At 41.9% G+C, this 16,896-nt stretch overlaps 1 long non-coding RNA gene and 1 other non-coding gene across 26 annotated transcripts in view; one reads left to right on the top strand and one right to left on the bottom strand.

The window, feature by feature from the left end:
* LOC123617641 (uncharacterized) overlaps nt 1–16,896 on the top strand; it is a 65,298-nt gene that overhangs the window by 30,201 nt on the left and 18,201 nt on the right. For 19 of the 25 annotated variants that reach the window (XR_012504421.1, XR_012504424.1, XR_012504406.1 and 16 more), the window contains 6 exons: nt 2,453–2,552; nt 3,741–3,869; nt 9,711–11,840; nt 12,122–12,196; nt 13,797–14,499; nt 16,419–16,642. This is a non-coding gene — a long non-coding RNA (uncharacterized LOC123617641). Of the gene's footprint in view, nt 1–2,452; nt 2,553–3,441; nt 3,543–3,740; nt 3,870–5,083; nt 5,197–5,658; nt 5,715–9,710; nt 11,841–12,121; nt 12,197–13,796; nt 14,500–16,418; nt 16,643–16,896 lie in introns of all 25 variants that reach the window. The other 6 variants (XR_012504422.1, XR_012504419.1, XR_012504417.1 and 3 more) reach the window with 6 other exon arrangements.
* Nucleotides 9,299–9,371, bottom strand: TRNAV-UAC (transfer RNA valine (anticodon UAC)). Its single transcript has one exon. It is a non-coding gene; the product is annotated as a tRNA-Val (tRNA).

Consider the following 16,896-nt stretch of genomic DNA (forward strand, 5'->3'; position numbering starts at 1 on the left):
CAATAGTTTTAAGTTAACTGACTATTTCTTCAACAAGTTCATATCTACAGAGAAACCTCTTATTGAATTTTTCATTTTAGTCATTATATTTGTATCTCTAGAATTTCTAGTTGGTTTTTAATATAAATTTTATCTATTGATATTCTCTGTACAATGAGATGTTCACATAATTTAATTCTTTAGGCATGGTTTCTGTTAGCTTTTTGAATATATGAGTAATTGCTTATTTATGTCTTTGTCTAGTAAGTCCAGTGTCTGGGCTTCCTCAGGGAGTTTCTATTGACTACTTTTTCCCTTGTGTTATGGCCAAACATTTCTGTTTCTTTGTACATCTTGTAATTTTCTGTTGAAAACTGGACATTTAAAATATTACAATGTGGCAGATCTGAAAGCCATATTTTCCTCATCTCCAGGGTTTATCATTGCTTTCATTGTCATTGCTGCTGCAGCTATTTATTTAGTTACTTTCCTGAACAAATTCTGTATAGTCTGTATTCTTTATCATGCATGGCCATGTGATCAGTGTGTGTGCAGAAAGCCTAGTTGTCATCACTGTAATAATGATTGGACAGTGATTTCTTTCAATGCCTGGAGCCAGTCGTTTGAGCTGTTGCCAGGTGGCTGTGTGTCTGCGTGCTGAGGGATGCCCTCAGCACCGGCAGGCAGTCTGCAGCTCTTCTGTAGCCTTTAGTTCTTGCTTATGCAGAACCTCTAGTTCAGCCAGAGTTGAAGGCTTAAGATTTTCTCAGATCTTTCCTTGCCATGTGCCACACATGTGTACGGCCTTCTAGAATTCTCAGAATTTTTTGGAGCTTTTTAAGCCTACCTCCACCCCCAGAACGTCTCATTACTCAATTTTGCCTTCTAAGTTTCCTAGTCAGCATCTAGTTAGCCTCTACTGGTACCACTGCCTCAGGCAGGTGTAATGTTAAATACTCAGTGCTGATTGTTTTCCACAAACACTCTGGGGACAGGCTGTTTGCACAGCACGTGTTTTAGATAGGTCAAATAGTGACAGCTCTCTGGGGGCGGATTTTTTGGGTAACTTCAAATCACTTCTGCCCCTACCTTGATTGTGAGACTGTTGCTTTTAAAGGCCACAATTTAGGTGAGGATACGGGGATGAGGGGAGATCAATTTACAATGCCACAAAACTCACTATCTGTATGGAGATTTAGCTTTTTATTTTTTTTTTCCCAAATAAACCCTCCCCGGATTGCTGGAAGCCTTTGTTTAATTTCCAGAGTTCTACAGAGGTTAAATTTGACAAATTTTGCCATTGTCATTGCTTCATACAGGAGTAAGTTTTCCAAGATTTTTACTCAGATATTCTAGAAGTGTATCCCTATTTGCGTTTGTTTTTAACTGAGTAACTTGCAAGACTAACTAATTCTACAGCTCCAGCCCAATTCACATAAAAGTCCATCTGCATGGCTTCTTCTACAGGGAGCAGTGTGCAACCTGATGTCAGTTTGTTGTTTTTCTTATTAAAGTGTAGGAGTTTTTAAAAATATGCTCATGAATACCCTTTGTCATTTTTACACATTACAAAACTTCCACAAGCCTGTGGCTATTTTTTCCCCTCTCTTTTTGTTGCTTTAATTAAGTTCTCACTTTTAAGGATTTTCAGTATAGCAATATGTGGATGCTGATCACACGAGTGAGATATTTAACTAATTTCTAAACCTCAGTCTTTGCTCTGATTCACTGTCTAGAACATCTGAACGCATCTACTGAACCCCGTATACCAATGGATGCTGGCAGCCCTAATTAAAAAAAATCCTTTTAAGTAAAGCAAAAAATATTAACTTTGACACTGGAAAAGACAAATCTCAAATTTCCTAGCTGATTTTGCTTTCTGTGATCATTAGCTAAATCATGTTGATAGAGCCAACAGGCATATTGAGCTACTGATTTTATTTCATCGGATTTTAGAATGCAGAACACATTTCAGGCCCACTTATAGCTCTATATGTGCATCTTTAAGGATATGTACATATGATGATGTCTTTATTTTAAGTACCTTATTTTATTTTAAGTACCAACTGCTGTGAACCTCATTAAGGAAACCTTGGAACTGCAGAACTGAAATTTTTCATACCACCATCATCCCGTAGCATCTCTTTTGCACTTAGATGTTGTGTGGCAGAGTATTTTTCTGCTCCCTAGAAATGATCAATGTTGAAGGGAAAAAAAACCCCTCCTCTAATAAATATAGTCCAAATCACACACTTATCTGAACACTGTCCACCATTTTAGTCCACACCAATCCATCTACTCATACTGACTCAGAGTCCTCAACCAGACAATCCACCACTGAAGTCAGGGTCCTCAGCACACGTTCTCTCCCCTCCCCCATTCCATGTTGTTTCTGACCTACTTTTATCCAACGCGTCCTGCCAATCTCTTCGCTGCCTGACTGCAGTTTTTAATTTTTACCTTTGATTTCCAGGCTGCGCCTAGTGATTTCCAGAGAAACGCCAGACACCTGGCTCATCAGGAGGGCCGGGGAGGATTTCAGGAAGCTGTTACCCTAACTCACTTGCAGATCAGTGAGTGGCTGTTGTGAGCATTCCTTCTAGATCTCTCCTGTGCCGGCTGCATCCACCCCAGCAAAATAACGTAGCTCCTCCAACCACCTCTGCCTCCATTCATCTGGGTTTCTGCTTTCAGTGACACTCAGATGCTGCTGATGGGCATTATATATATATATTTTAATTGAAGTATAGTCAGTTACAATGTGTCAATTTCTGATGTACAGGACAATGTTCCTGTCATTCATGTACACGTATATATGTATGAATTCCTTTTCATATTCTTTTTCATTAAAGGCTTTTACAAGATATTATAGTTCCCTGTGCTATACAGAAGAAATTTAGTGTTTTTAGCTATTTTTATATATAGTAGCTAATATTTGCAAATCTCAGTCTCTGATGGGCATTTTTAAAGCCACATCTGGAACCCTTGCTGCGGAAGAGTCTGAGAAATATATTTTCAACCTCATAGCCTTTTGTTTAGGAAGTTGGAATAAAGGCTGAGCTGGCTCACCTACCTTGTCTGCCTTTGTGAGTAAAGAGGTCTGGAGATTCAAGGCCCAATGAAATGTCCCAGCCCTTCAGTAGCAAACTCTGAAAGCAACCCAAATGCTCCCATCTGCCAGAGCATGACTTGTCCTTAGACACTGCTGGACATAACCACCAACGCTGTCTAAGGCATCATCTTCATCTGGTGCACACTTTCTTTAGATGTCTAATATCCTGATTAACAGGACAAACTGGTTTGGATTCCCAAGGTCACAGGCAGCCTTCTGCCTGACTTTGGTGTATATATGTTCATTGAAGAGTCCTCTCTCAGATCAGCTAGAGCTGCCTGGTGTGTGGTTTGCCAGAAAATGTGGGTGCAGTGCTCCCCACCAGAGTCCTACCAGTTGTTTCATTGCAGGAAGAGAGAGAGCAAAAGAGACAGAAAAGGAAGTTCTTGTCCAGCATCAATCACAGTCACCCCCGCCCAGGTCTCTTGCTCTGGGACACACAGCAGTGCAGGTCAGCAGCGATGTGGCCCCGGTGTACTCCAAAACATGGTGTGGTTGTACTGGGCTATCTGTGTTTTTCATGGACCCTGCAATGTTCTCGGCTTTGTCAAATGGGGAACTAAGGAACTCCCACCCATGCCTGTAGCTCCCAGGGTTTTCACCCTTACGGGTTTTGAGGATTTGCTGATAACTCATTCTTTTTCACCAGGTCATTTCTCAGTTACACGGCAGTCCTGTGACTTCCTTATCAGAACTGCTCCTTAAGTTCGGGATTTAGTGAAAGATGCCATTTTACCCTGCAAGTTCATGTTCAGGGAGGAGGAGGAAGACAGCACAGGTCAGAATTGCTGTTTTGCTTTTTTTTTGTTGTTGTTTTCGTAAGCTGTCTCCTGTTGTCGAATAGACACTGAGCAAATGAATGACTGTGTCACTCCCATTTGAATGATGAGGAAAATGACACTCAGGGAGAGGAGGCAATTTTCCTGAGGTTCCAAAGACAAAAAGGGATGAGCACAGAATAAGATCCCTGCAAAATTCTTGGCTGTCATCAGCCTTTAGGTCAGTGACAGAGTGCCGTGTGTAGTAGTAAAGTTGTAGCGTGCATTTAGAAGGGTGCAGATGTTCTTGTTTTAATTGATACAATGACACTGTTTTGTCTGGGACTCTGAAAAAGAGAAATGGGTTTGAAAATGTTGGTTTCTCATCCTTGGTCCTTCCTCACCCTCACAGATATGGACCCTTCCATCTGTAGCTGGAATAATACAGCCCCAGCCTTCCTGTCTCTTGAGATCAGTACTCATTCATTTCATCCCTGCCCACCTGTAGGTGATAAAGCACAGCATTATTTTCATGTCCTGCTTCACTGATTCTTGTGAAATTAGGTGTTTTGAAGATAGGAAGTCATGAAAGGAAGCTGCTTTTTTTAAATAAAGTGCAGTAATTTTCTTAGCAGTGTAGGAAATTGAGGATTTTCTTCATTGAAAATCAATAGAAATTTCAAGAATATGTGTATTTCTGATGTGTAAATTAAAATGACAAAATCTAGAGGGATTACAGAAACACAAGGAAGATACCAAAAGTGTCTTTAAAGAACTTTCCTAAGACTGGGCTTGTAAAGAGACTGTTAGTTGACAGAGACCCTCTTCTCACCCATAGTCCCTCTCCTTAGGTTGCAAAGGGCCAGCGTTTCCCCTGTGTGCATTCCTGGTGCTTCAAGTGAGTTGTGGGGTAGGGCGGTGCACATGGTGCTGCCTTCAGTTTGTCCATCCTAAGTGACCTCTAACAGTCAAGGGGCGAGAGTGTTGCAACCTCATGAACCATGCGCCATGCTCTCCAGGGTGTGTGCCCATCTCAGCTCATCCCACCGCAGGTGATGGCAGAGCAGAGAGTGGTGGCAAGAGGTCAGCCATGAGTAGCAGGGAGCACCTGGAGTCAGCTGGGACCCAAGAGGCTAGGAGTTCCAGGTGGAAATCCCAGGACTTCCCACAGCTCATTCATTCAGCTAATACTTCTCCAGCACCTGTGATGTGCTGGTGTTTCCTTTGTGAACAGAACCAAATCCCTGTCCTCCTGAAGTTGATGTTCTAGTGAAAATAAGAAATGATACACGCAGGAGCAGATCCTGGTCAGGACACATGAGTGCTGTCTATTTTGGAGTGCACAAGGTGAGATCCTTTGGGAAGGAATGTATGATACAGGAAAATGTGGGGGAGAGGATGGCCTTATCCCAGGTCGTATTTGGGTTGCTGGGATGCACCTCACCAAGTGTGGGTCCTTGGTTTGCCCAGGAACGAATTTGAGAGCCACAGTTCAGTAAAGGTAGATTTATTCAGAGTGATATATACATCTTAGACAGAGTGGGCTGTTTTAGAAGGCAACAGAAAGGCCATGAGGCATGGGGGTTGGGTGCTCCAGTTTAAAGTAAAAGTAGATACACACTCCACAGACAGTGTGTGGGCTGTCTCTCTCAGCAGAGAGAGCAACCACGAGGTGTGGGATTGTTAGTTTTTATGCACTCAGTAGCTTCATATGCTAGTAAGTGGGAGGAATATTCCAACTGCTTTGGGAAAGGTGTTGGGATTCCCACAATTTGGGCCACCACTCACCCTTTGACATTTTATGGTCAGCCTTGAACATGTCCTGGGACCTGTGGGAGTGCCATTTAGCATCCTGCTGTATTTCGGTGAGTGTGTATTGAAGCTCAAGGTCTACTGGGAGTTGACTTTTCCACCTTCTTGGTGCTAAAGGCTGTGCCATTCCTTTATTGGCTTTGCCCGGCCCCTTCTTCCTGTCTCATGAAGGAGCTCTGGACTGATTGCACAATTGCAGAGCAGGGGACACAGTGGAAAGAACTTCATAAGTGGAAGGTGGAAGGCAGTGTTGGCAGTAGAATTCTCAAGTCAATTACAAAGTAAGGGTCTTCTTTTTGCCGGGGGTACATGGTGTCACATGAGGGAATTGTGAGCCTTGGAGACTGTAGTGAGTGGGTGGCTCACTTTGTATACTGTGTTGCTTCTTAGGCGGCCCGAGGACAGTTGGCTTATAGGTGACCCATTCACTCAAGCAGGGGTCTCTTTGGGGATTTTCTGCATGTGAGGCTAACATGGGTCACGTGGGGGGCAGGACCAGCCAGTCACAGCTTGGTCCACAGTCACCTAGTGCCCTCAAGGCTTTCACCCCTTGGATGCGTCACCTCCCCCGGATGGGGACAAGGGCAGAAGTGGTGGGGCAGCTTCTCAGTGGTGGAGGCATTGCTCTCCAGACCCAACACTCAACAGCGTGGACCCCTGGTGTTGGCCACAGTCTTGGCTAGATGAGGCTGTTCGGTACCTGAGCTCATGAGACGTGGGTGCCATGCTTCCATTCTCACCAAGAGCTCTAGTTTTGAAGGTTCTCGTCAGACAGCCACAAATACTCCATAGCCCATAAACAAAGAACAGTCTCCTTCAATCGGGGAAGGGCACACAGAAGGAGAACGGATCATCCCGAGAGCAGGAGAGGCCAAATCCGTCCTGCCATCAGGGATCTGACAGACGAGCCAGCTCCGTTCCTCTTACTAGTTGTTTACTTGGAGGATCTGGGGTATTTGGGTGACCTGCAAGTGTCAGGAAATAGTACACGAGGGCTTTGTAGATTTTCTGGTCCGGTGTTAACTCACCCCATTGTAGCTGTTGTGCATGGAAACAAAACTTGGTGGACAACAGGCCATGGCTTCTGCTCCCTGGTGGAGCCAGGAAGTTGCAATGTTAAGTAAGACTGCGGGGGCATTATTTCTATGTTAACAGGCCAGATGGCCTTACATATACCTCATGCTGGATGTCTAAGTTGCAGAGGGAAACTGGATTCCATCCAGCTCTCCGCCAAGAAGGAGACCAGAAGTGGCCTCCGCCACCAACTGTGAGCTATTTGCCTCCACTGACAGCAGCATTTATAGCAAAAGGCTGGGCTGCCACCTGCGTTTCCGTGTAAACATCCGAGTACCCACAGCAATGGCCTCGTGAGGGTTGGTGTGCCCAAGGAAGCGGTGTGTGGGACGGAGGGAGGAGTGCCGGGGTCAGACACCGGGCGGGCAGGCAGGCAGTGACGACATCTGTGCAGCGCAGGCACCAAGGAAATGAGCCAAAGGGAGGCGAGTTTTGGAGCAGGGAGCCTGGGCGGTGCCGTGTTATTCGTAAGAAGATCCTGGGCTCTGGATCCAAGAAGGCATTGGCTTGATTCCTGACCCCAACCGTCATCTTGGGCAAATGTTTGACGCTTTCTGTGCCTCTGTTTCTTGGTGTCCCAAATGGGGACAATAATAGCAATTACCACTGAGAGTCAGGAGGGCCTTTATAGGTGTCATTTCATTACGCTCAGAGCAGCCCACGAGCACGGTTCTAGGTCCCCCATTTTACACGTGGCAGACGGGTAACCTTTTAATCAGTAATCAGGCAACTAAGAATGGTCAGAACCAGCATTTGAATTTGATCCCTGTGTCCAGATTATTTCTATTCTCACTCAGTATTACTGAAAATCTAGTAAAGTCAGAACAAACACTGCTGGGAAGTGGGTGCTTGAAACATGTTCGTCATCTTCGCCATTGGGGAGTGTTGAGTTCACTTTCCTCACAGCCCGTCCGAGGCTCCCTGCGTCTCCGGCTGCCCCTGGTGGGGTCTGCAGGGCTCTGGGCAGCTTCTCCTTGATCTCTACCCCAAGGCTCTCTGCTCTCTACAGGTTGATTCTCAACACTGGCTGCTCAGTAGAGCTAATGTCTAAAAACAAAAAAAGGTGGGGAGGGCACGACTCAGTGGTTGAGCAACTGCTTGGCATGCAAGAGGTCCTGGGTTCAATTCCCAGTGCCTCCATTAAAATAAATAAACTAACACCACCCCCAAAAGGAAAGTATTTAAAAAACAATAAACAGTACAAAGGCCCCACTCCAGGCTGGGGCACACAATTTTTAAAGGCTCCCAGATGCTTCCCATGTGCAGGAGGGTGAGAGCTACCCCTCTACACCTCTTCTCGTGAGCTTGTCCACTCACACCCATTAGCCTCTTGAAACAAGAAAACTACTTGGCTCAGCCTAGAAGTTTCTCCAGATTTCTAGACTTTTATTTGCCTACTGGACATCTCTCCTGAAGCCCACAGGCACCCAGCCAGAACTGAATCAGTTGTCTCCTCTCACGACTTCCCCTCTTCCTGCCCTTCTTATTTCAAGGAACGGCACTATAATTTAAGACACTGCCAAAGCCAGAAACCTGGCCGGCATCTTTGACCTCTTCCTGCCCTTCCATCACACCTGTGGCCAATCCTTCCACCGGCTGAAATGTTTTCTTCTCTCTCCTCCTGGCGGGGCCTCAGAAGGACTTCACATGAAACTGCCAATAGGTCTCCCTGCCTCTATCTTGTCTCTTTCTAGATCACTTTGCATGTCTCCTCTAACTTGGAGGCACACAGAGTCCTGTGTGATCTCTCCACCTGGCTGCCTCACCTGCCTCCCACATCCTGTGCTCACTCCTAGACTATTTGCAGTTCCTGGAAGAGACCTGGCTCTCTGTGGCCTCCCTCCTTTGCATGTGCAGCTCCCCAGGGAGAAATGGCCTTAACATTATACCTTCACCTGATCACTTCTAGGGCGCCTGAGAGCTCACCACAGTGGTTCCCTCCTTTGGGAGAGCCTAGGCTACAGTTCCGGCTCTCTGCCCCGAGCACCCTCTGCTGACTGTTATCCAAGCCCTCTTAACACACCTCCTCAGCCATCATTTCACGATGAGTCCTGTGCACCTAGGAGCTCCCGGAAGCAGGGACTGTGTCTTTTTTCTCTTTATTCTCAGAGCATGGTAGAGACTCAGGTATAATGGTGGAGGGAACAGTGGTTATTCTGGAATTTCTCTAGAGTTGGGGCCTTGGGGTAACATTCTGGTTAGAAGAAGGGCTTAGGGGATTTACCCTGAAGCCACATTTTCAATTAACATTTCATGTTGTGTTTGTCTACAACTTGAAGTTACGAGTCTTAAAACAGAATGACGATTTCTAAAAAGTACTTTACCGAAGATTGAGGAAAATGGCAGTTTTCCATATTTAAGAATATTATTTTAATTTTGTGTGACTGGGGTGGTGGAAAATAGAAGTGCAGGGGCTACTAAAGCATTCTCATCCCCTTCCCCACCGTCAGGTCCTTCTGACAGAAGAGACAGAGGGATGTGAGGAGAAGGCTTGGAGGGTGGATCGTGCACTGATTTTAAATTATGACAGTTACTTGTGATTCTTTCTAACTTTCTTTTTAAATGGAGGTATTGGGGCTTGAACCCAGGACCTTGTACATGTAAAGCACGTGCTCTACCACTGAGCTATACCCACCCATCCCCCTGATATTTGTGTTTTTAGTGGGCATAATGTGCTGGTAGCAGGTACTTTAGCATCAGACACAGTCACCTGCCCCTGACCATCACGTTAATACCTTTCCCCTGAGCTAGAGAGCTAGTTAGTCTGTTTTCCAAAGTTCAATAAATTATCTACATTTTCTTTTTTCTTTAAAAAAAGGCATTAACTCATGTTTCTCATTAGTATCGCCTATAAATAAAATGTGATTTTATTAACCGTTTACCAAAGTGTTAATGGTAATAAATATTAAGTACAGATTTCTGAAGCATCAGTCATCACTGAAGATCCACGTTCTGCTGTTCTCTCTCTCTCTTAGCCACCTTACTTCTGGAGATCTGGAAGCGGCGCCAGGCAGAACTTGAGTACAAACGGGACACGGTTGAGCAGGAAGAACAAGTGCGGCCAGAATAGGAGGCGCGGTGTCCCCACGTGGAGATAGATGAGATTACCCAGGAAAAGCGGGCGCTGTTTAGATGCACTTTAGTCTGTTTACTTCTGGGCTTGTCAGACTTGGCTGCATGTTGGAATCACCAGGGGGCCTTAAAAAATGTTGCTGCCTGGATTCCATCACTGCAAGCTCTGATGGTACTTAGTGGCCTGGGGTGCATTCTGGCATAGGGAAGTTTTTAAAGCTCCTCTGGTTATTCTAATGTGCAGCCAAGCTGAAGGAGCACTGCCCGGAATGGTGGACACAGAAGAGAAGTGTGGTCCTTCCTTCATACTAACAGTAAAGAGGGGGAAAAGAAAAAGACTGCTATAAGTGTATAAGAAAAGGGGCATTGATTTGTATCCTTTCATAACGCCAATAAATAAATGCAAAATATAAATTAGCCGCAATTACATAGATGTAGAAGGAAAGACACATTGGTTTTTATAGTTGACTCCCATTTTTTCACATGTGCCGTAATTATTGCGGCTCCTTTTCATCGTAGACTAGGTGCCCCCTTGTCTTGAACTAAGTCCAGGTCACTGCTCTCCCTTCAGTTTGGGATGTGCACAAAGCAACGTGTCTCTCACCCTAAAGTCAGAGAAAGGGAAGAAGAAGCAGGGAAACGTTTGTTGAAGTGCCATCACTGTTTGAGCAGTGTTTGAGCTAGGCATTGTATATAATTGGAAATGAAAATTTATTGCTGCCACTCATGCTGCAAAATTAAAAAAATAAAACTATATATCTTTGTATCAACATTCCAGAGCTATGTAAAGATGATTTTTTGAGACATCTGTATTATTGCTTCTTTCCATTAGCTGAGATAATTTAGAGCTGATGGTACTTGCAGTCAGCAGCAGCAGGACAGTAGGTTGTGAGCATGAATAACACTTGGAAAGAAAATGCTTTTACTAGGAACATCTGAAAATGTCTCCAACTAAAGATTTAATAAATTGAATCACAGATCTACAGAATGTTGGCACTGAAAATGTCTGGAGGGAGCAGGTCAAACTCCTCTTTTTATAAATGGAAAAAAATGAGGTTCAGCTAAAAATAGAAAGGGACATTTGTCTTTTACAATGTAATAAGCTTCTAATAATCCCCATTGTGAATAGTTCCCATTGTTTACAACTGAAGATGGTGTCAAAGAATATGTTGGTGAAAGACTGTACATCCAGAGATGAAAGCTGAAACTTAGACAAAATTAGATGTGCGTAATGTTTTTGAGTCCTGAAAAACAAAAACGTATCATATTGGCAGAATACAAAAAAATACTGAAGAAAAGATTTTTGGACATTTAAACTGCCAATTGTAAATTTAAAATTGCCAACTAATAAGTTTAAATTTTCACTGGAACATGCTTGTTGAAAAATTGAAGATGAAGACTCATTTCATTTTATCATTCTTCGTTATTTAAAAAATTGTTTAATTTTTTTTAGTTATTTATTTGAATTGTTTACTTTAATTGCGAATGCATGCTCCATTGTTTAGAGAGGCCAGCGTTGTGGTAGTGAGACCTTGGGAATGAAGTGGCCTAAATACATATTTGAACACAGAAGCTTGCTTCCTGAGTGATCTTGGACAACTTAACTTCTCTGTGCCATAGTTTCCTATAAAATAAGAATAGGAGAGTTGCTTCCTCATGAGTGCGGTAAGGACAAGTCTAATTAATGTACAAAATCTACTTGGAAAACGTCCTGGTACAGAGGGAGGGCCATGTACTTATTTACAGCTTTTATTATACTGTATCTGCTTTTATATTCCAGGTAAATCTTGAGTCTTACTGATTTCATCTCTAAAAAAGAAATCTAAATATAAACTCTAAGATGGAAACTCTAAAACTTCATAGTTGTAGCTAATTAACACATAAAGCTCAACCAAGAAACACACAGTGGAGACCAGTTATCTGCAGACACCTGTGAATCTTCCTGTCCTGCATGGAGTCTAAGCTGTCACTACCGTCACTTCTGAAATCAAAGGGAAGCTAAAGAATAGAGCTTTAAAGCTTGGCCTCATCAGGTACCCAGACCCCTAAATTCAGACCATGGCAGGGAAAGAGTTTACTTTTCACATGTGCATTTTGAAAATATAGTATTAAAATGAACACTGTACGTATTTTGTTGTGTGTTTTACATCGATAATAGAAAAGGAAAAAAAACCCATGCAGTTACAAATAAGGAGGATACGTCTGAAAATTATTATTATTTTTTAAGTTCTGTTTACGAATTAGTGACCAGTTAGGAGAAAAATCATTTCATTGGTGTAATCCCTTGATTGACTAAACTTGTTTTTTTAATTAGGAAGAAGAGCGTGTTCCATTTACCACCTGGGGAAAGTGTATACATATAACTCTTTGTGCAAGTGCTTTTTTCTGGGTAAGAACCTGCCACAGTCTTTTTAAAATCTAATGTGAAGTGCTGAGAAAACTGAAAGTCAAGCTAAGAACTATGTAGTCTCATAGAGAAAACTTTTTCCAGAGAACATCTGAGCCAATGCAGGGCGCCACTCTGGAGGTTCCACAGTCTCTTCTGCTCACAGTGCTTCCCCCAATTCTTTTCACCTCATTTGTTAAAGTCAGATCAGTGGTTTAGGATTCTCCAGGGTCTGATTAAGAGACCAGATGGAGGCATTAAAAATTCTAAAATTTTCCAAGAATAACAACCAAGGTAAAATGTCTAAGAATAGCCTAACTAAAGGATAGTAGGAACTATCAAAAAAAAAAAAAAAAACTACTGAAAGATATAAAAGATGCTTTAATCACATGATTCTAGATTAAAAGATCATCTCTCCAAAATATCGGAAGTTATAAAATTGATTTGGGGTTTATTGTGAATAAAATCATATTAGTAGTATAATAATTATTAAGATAATGAGAGTTTTACTAGCTCAAGAATAGCCAGGTTAGAAAATAGGACAGGAAGTCCAGATATGGGCTGTGATATCAATAATAATTTAATATAAGAGATGGAAGACATTACAAATCAGGGAGATAAAGGATATTCAGTAAATGGAACACTTGTTAGCTAATTGGGGGGAAAAGAAAAGATTGAAATCATACAGTGAACCGTATATTGTGTTACATTCCAGAATCATTTAAAAAATTAATACAATTAGAAAAAAACTACAAATAATTATGTATGAATATACAACCTCTAGATGAACAGTAAGTTTCAGAGGAAAATATATATTAAGATTTCCATGCATCAGAAGCATCCTAATTTTAAAGAAAACAACAGAGGATGTTATTTGTTTACAAATCTGACAAGGGGCTAAGTCCTTCAATACATACAGAGTTCAGATCACTTCAAAGGTAACATCAAAAAATCTCAGGAGCGTAGGAGGCAGAGAAGATGAACACACATTCACAAAGGAAAAAATCGATGTCACACTCCAATGGTAATTCATTCAGTGCACATCAGAATGAAATAGTTTTCCACCTCTCAAGGGACACACATCTGTTTATGAGGATGAAGCGCCAGTGATCACCAATCCCATGCCTAGGTTACTGGATATTTTTTGTGAAGTATGGTTGATTAAAAATGCTGTGTTAATTTCTGGTGTACTCCTCAAGCCTTCTTAGAAAGAAGTCTGGCAGTTCATATCAAGAGTCAAAAATATTCATATGCTTTAATCCAATAATTCAGTTTTGAAAAACTTTTATTCAGGAAGTATTTCAAAATGGCAGGGAAAATTCAGTATGGATGCAAGTCACAGACATACTTTTGTATGTATGTATATATAAAATCTCAGCCAAAATATTCTTCCAAACCTTCACATAGTAGAATATTATGCAGCCATGAAAAAGTGTGTCCATGAAAATATTTTATGACATGTCAAAGTGTTATGCTTATGATAGGCTTGAGAATAAAATTAATATATAAAATGATTTGTAATATACAAACAGTGCACCGTTCTGATGGAATTATGTCTACAGGTAGAAGCATTTTTCTTATTTTATTTTTTATTCATTCTCAGAGTTGGAGTCTTTTGATTGTAGGTGACAAAATCAATCTCCAATGTGTTTAAACAACAACCAAAAAATGGGGATGCATGGGATTTATTGGTTCCTGTAAATGAAATCCTCAGGTCTGAGGTCTGGCTTCAGTCAAGGAGAGATACTGTAGCCCAGATGATGTCAAGGGCTGGTTTTATCCTGTCTTCATTCTGTGCCCAAGGATGTCTCAGCATTCTGCTTCTAGGCACTCAGCATCTCAGATCACACATCCATCCAAAGAGAGGTCTCTTTTGGCTGCTTCCTCTCTTGATAGAGGAAGCTTATCATTCACATGGGCACCAGCACCTATCTTCTCACATAATAGTGGCTCTTCCTGGGTTATTTACCAATTCTCAAATCATGTGCTAAGCCAATAGAATGAGGGGTATTATTTGTCTTAAACCAACTGAGATCTACCTCTGGTGCTTCAGAGAGAGTGGGTCAATCGAGCATAAATCACAGGACTAAAAATAGAAGGGAGGTTATTTACCCTAAATCAAATTCTGGGTCCTCTTCTAAGACTGGGGATAGATCCAGGATAGCAGTTCTGTCCACTACTGACTACTTTCAAATTTTCTTTAATGAGCAAATATTAAAATTATGATCAGAAAACATGATAAATAAGAAGAAACTTGAAGAAGGAGAATGGAAAGCTTTCCTGTTTCTTCAGAAATATTGAACGCAGTAAGTGCTTGGAAGAAAAATAGAAATGTGTCAAGTTTGTAAAAGTTCTGAAATGAATTAGAATTGATTTCACAGACCATGTAGGAGGCAGTGCTATACAGTTAGTGTGTCTTTGGGCTCTTAGAGTATTTCAGTTCTTTCACTTAATAGTTGCTTCATTTGGGGCAAATTGCATCATCTCCACGTGGCTCTACTTCCTAATCTGTAAAAGAGACATAATATTACCTTCCCCACAGGGTTATTGTGAGGAATTAGAAAAATAGATGTGTACTGAAGCAATAGTAAGCATTTAAAGAATCTTAACTATAATGTTTTCTTAATACATAATTAAAAAATTATTATGCAGACATTTAAAATGCATAATATTTAAATGGCCTATATGTGCTGTACAAGAAAGGAAGGCTTAATATACCTTCTAGAATACATTTTTCTCAGCCTTAACTAATTTTCACATTTAATCACACACACACCAAAAAGTTATTCCTTTCACAAGCATGAAGCCTTAACTGTGAAGAAAAGGATGATGAAAGAGAATAGAGGAGGAAATAAAATGCATTCTCTACAAACTGATGGCTTAAAAACTAAGAAAAACAATTTTTAAGAACTTGGTCACCATATTCATAGCTAAAACTTAAGTAGAGTTTTTCACATGCCTGTGGTTAATGTTCTAATTATTTTCACAATTAGTAAATCATTGACTCATCACAATAGTCCTATAAATTGCTATTATTATCCTCCCATTATATGGGTGAGGAGATGGAAGCCCCTAGAGGTTAAGAAATTTGCACAAGGCCCGACAGCTAGCATCCGAGCTGGGATCCAGATGCAGGAGTGTGGCTCCTGGAGGGGCTTGTAAACACTCCCTCTGCTCTCCCCTGCAGGTGCAAGCCAGCCTCCCGCTGTTACTGTAAATAACATGATGTGGTTCACCTAGTCTTGAAATTCACATTCTTTGTAGCTTTCTCTCTGGGGCAGCCATCAGGAGCGGCCAGGGACACTGAGTACATGCTTCTGTACTATGACCAAGAAGGTAGATGAAAGGAAAACAGTTTAAAATTGGGATCTTTAATGTGCATTCTTAAGTGGCCAGAAAAATACCTGGCTAGTGAGGAGCTGAAACCCTATCAGCCACGTGAAAATTATGCTTCAGACACCCCCGTTGCCCTTGGGTCCACACAGTCAGAACTACAATGGATCGGGGACATGAATCTTGTGCAAATGCAGGGAGTATGAATACCTGCGATTTAAGATCTCAAGGAGTATGAAAAGCATGTGAAGCTTCCATCAGCAGAGACTTGCTGTCACTTCCAGTATTTCCCTCATGGCACGTCCACAGCTTCCCTGGTCCTATTCAGAATGAAGACGACAGCTAGCACCTGCTGACCCCTCAATCAGTGATAGGTTCTCCCTTGAAAGGAAGTGTATCCCTTTCATGGGTTACAACTAGATCATAACCTAAGTAAGTCTATAGATGTAGAAGGGGTATTTTCATTGGTTCTGCTATCACAGAATTGTCTCCAAAAGAACATGCTACCAGTTACTCCATTTTCAGCCATTTAAAGATATACATAGCAGGCTTCCTTCTTTAGTGCAGTTTTAGGTTTACAGAAAACTTCACAGAAATTGGAGTTCCCATATATTCCCTATGCCCTGCACACAGCTTCTCCTGCTGTCAGCATGTTACATTAGTGGATGCACTCATTCTTTTGGACATCCTTCATTCCTCTTCCCTTAAAGTTTAACATGCCTGATATTCACGAATGTTGTGGCATTTATGTGCGATTTACATCACTTCTCACGTTTATGTGAGTTTTACAGGCCATGCATGTTGTCTGTTTAAGCGTGGGTTGGGGGCAAGTTTTCTGTTTAAAAATACGATCATTAGTGAGTCTCATGCTGCTGGGTTTTTGGGTTGTCAGGTCCTGTTGACCATTGCTTCAGTTACTGGGATCATTGTCTACGGGCTTTCAGTGTTCATTGTATTTCCTGCAAAACTTTCCAAGAACCTGAATGGAAGAGACCTAATCCAGAAGTACCTGACTCTGCAGGTGGGCCACGCCCATCACTGCTTCCCTCAACAGCGTTATCATCGTGACCCTGAACGCCATATAAGAGAAAGTGGCAATCATGATGACTGACTCTGGTAAGCTCCTCCTGCAGCTGAGGTCATTTCTACACCAGTTTTAGAACCAGGTCCAAACAGAGACTGTATCTTGTAGGCACTTCAATTCCAGTACATTACAGTCTTTAGAAAACTTCAAGTGTAAACGTATTTTCTCTCTCCTATGTGAGAAGTGAATTAGCTCCAGCTTTGCATTACTAAAAGGGAAAAAGGAAGCATTAGAATGTCCAAGCTCTGTGTAAACAGGTCAGTGCTTAATAATAATTTCAATTACA

The sequence above is a fragment of the Camelus bactrianus genome, chromosome 36 (genome assembly GCF_048773025.1).
Source record: "Camelus bactrianus isolate YW-2024 breed Bactrian camel chromosome 36, ASM4877302v1, whole genome shotgun sequence".
NCBI classification, from domain to species: Eukaryota; Metazoa; Chordata; class Mammalia; order Artiodactyla; family Camelidae; genus Camelus; species Camelus bactrianus.